At 36.9% G+C, this 2,917-nt stretch overlaps 1 protein-coding gene across 1 annotated transcript in view; it reads left to right on the forward strand.

The window, feature by feature from the left end:
- Positions 1–2,917, forward strand: part of LOC106867554 (tripartite motif-containing protein 2) — a 106,390-nt gene that overhangs the window by 36,978 nt on the left and 66,495 nt on the right. Inside the window, exon 2 of the mRNA XM_014912460.2 lies at positions 708–824. The gene's annotated coding sequence lies outside the window, so the exon portion shown is untranslated. The remainder of the gene's footprint in view (positions 1–707; positions 825–2,917) is intronic.

Genomic DNA, 2,917 nt, shown 5'->3' on the forward strand with positions numbered 1-2,917 from the left:
ATATATATATATATATATATATATATATATACATACAAATATAAATACACACACACACACACACATGCATTTCTCTATCTATCTGTCTGTCTGTCTATCTATCTATCTATCTATCTATACACACATGCGCACACACTCACAAGCATGCACATGCACACATGTACACACATACATACACACACACACACACAAACGCATACACACATTACACCATCATAATGATGCTCAAACACAGTCATACCAACATATTAACACGCAACCACCACGATGTGTACACAATCACACAGCCCCACACACACACGCGCACACACATACAGACATAGACAGTCATAAACAGACACAAACCTAGTCATAAACACATGCAAGTACATGCATACACTAATGAAGTGTTTTTGTGTGTATTTTGTGTGTATTTTGTGTGTATTTAGAGACAAAGCATTGGAGAATGAAAAGACCAGGTGGATTTATGTTAAGATCAATTCAAATTAAAGACATTAAGCCTCTGACCCCTTCCTAATCCCTTTTAGATTAGAGAAAGCCAACAAGACAAGCTAATAAACAACTATACAAACAAAACAAACTAGTTTAAAGTCATTTGACACAAATCCCTGATTAATCCTACATAATCACTTTAGTTAATCTCATTTGTTTTTATTCATATTTTCAATTCAACTTTAAACAGTTGCTAATATACCATTTTATTTCAGATTATTGATCACAGCATCTCGTGTGAGTTGGAAATAAACTCCTTGTAGCTATAGCAACCAAAACTCTTGTAGTTCTCCTGGAGTACTGTGAAAACAGTATCAAGTTTATTGATTCAAGTAAGTTCCAAACATTTCTTGGTTTTAGATGTTTTATTTTAGACCAATGGGACTCAACCAGGGTTCATATGACCCTTAGGGGTCCACGTAAGATTTTGTTGTTAAAATTTATCTGCAATAAACTGGTTGTATTTCTACAAAAAACAAAATATGTTAACGATTTTTTAATACAATTTCTAATAATATTTTATTATAAATTAAGGCGCAGGAGTAGCTGTGTGGTAAGTAGCTTGCTTACCAACCACATGGTTCCGAGTTCAATCTCACTGCGTGGCACTTTGGTCAAGTGTCTTCTACTATAGCCTTGGGCCATAGTAGAACTCCTTACTTGGCACTCTGCTCTTATATTCGAGTCACTGTTGCTGTTCTATATTCAGAGATTTCAGCCTACGTCCAAAAGTGACCTCCACCAAAATGTCATCCAATTGATTGACTCCACTCATCAACACAGATCAACTGCTTCTTCACTCCATCTTTTTTTACACTACTATAGGAATCCTGGTGAAGGTGTGTGGCTAAGTGGTTAAGGCATTCAGCTCATGAATGTTTAGGTTGTGAGTTCAATCCCTAGAGGTGCATTATATCCTTGAGCAAGACATTCTATTTCAAATTGCTTCAGTCCACTCAACTAGCAAAAATGAGTTGTACCTGTAATTCAAAGGGTCAGCCTTGTCACATTCTGTCTCACACTGAGTCTCTCTGAGAACTACATTAAGAGTACATGTGTCTGTGGAGTGCTCAGCCACATGCACATTAATTTCATGAGCAGGCTGTTCCATTGATTGGATCAATTGGAAACTTCGCTGTCTTAACTGATGGAGTGCCAGTTATTTTAAGCTTGCTTCCTTTAAGCTTGCTGGTCTTGTATCACTTTGGGGTATGAGATGTTCTGGCACAGCTGTTTTGGTGCCATCCATTTTGTATCATTGATTTGATGCTGACCTATTTAACATTTGACATTTTAATGTTTCTTTCATGCTCTGCTACCCCCTCTCTCCCTATCTCTCCCACTCTCTCCCCCCTCCCCCTCTCTCATAATATGGAATGCATAATATATCTACAAGTGAGTCTCTCATCCATTATGTTGCTGAAAAGTCTCCATCTATTGTTCCTACCTCTTCATTATCCTCTCATCCATCTCTCACCTTTTCTCTGTTATTCACTGTACAATACTGTTTGTGTGACAAAGGACTTTCGTAGGATCTGTTTGCATTCAATCCTTCCTACTACCACCATCTTTGCCACTCTATCTCTCTCTCTTCCATCATGATGTCTGTGTAATGAGGGACACCTCAATTCTATTCATATACTATATTCCCCTCCATAACCCTTTTGTACTGCTGACCATCATTTCCTCTCCTCCATGTTGCCGACTATTGCCCACCATTCTTACCATTACACGTCTCAATTACAATCCATCATGTGCTCTATCTTTTACTATCACCCATCTTTACAGTTATCCATCTCTCTCTCACTCTCTCTCTCTTTCTCACACATACATATATGGGAGTATAGAATACAGTTATCAACATGGAAATCCCAGAATGCTTTCATAAAAACGTTGCGAACGACCCATATAATAAACCTTCAATCACAAACATCACACAGTTGAAAGTTGTCTCAACCACTTTTACGGATAAATAAGATTTATATCAGCAATATAATTGATTCATCTATAGTTATTGAGGATCGATTCTATAAATGTGTAACCTTGCAACAAAGTTTAGATATCAATGTTACCGATTAATTAACGGTAATACTGTCCAGTTTCTCTCTCCCTCAGGTAAAAATCTTGCAGACACAACAAAGGGACATCATAAGTTGTCTTTGTGGAGTTGCCTCCCTTACATTACAAATGGGGCTCATATTTTTTTTTCCTTTCCGTGAAACCAGAAGCTGACTAGAGAACCTGATAAGATACTTTCTGTTGCTTTTTTTTTTTTTGTTAATTTTAAATTTTTGTGAATAACCTTATATGCTACTGCTACTGCTACCGTGGCTATTGTATGCTTTCGATTGTGGGGACGATATAGACCCTGAGCCGATCACAACTAGCATAAAAACATTAAAATTATATATATATATATATATGT

The sequence above is a fragment of the Octopus bimaculoides genome, chromosome 13 (genome assembly GCF_001194135.2).
Source record: "Octopus bimaculoides isolate UCB-OBI-ISO-001 chromosome 13, ASM119413v2, whole genome shotgun sequence".
In the NCBI taxonomy this organism is placed as follows: domain Eukaryota; kingdom Metazoa; phylum Mollusca; class Cephalopoda; order Octopoda; family Octopodidae; genus Octopus; species Octopus bimaculoides.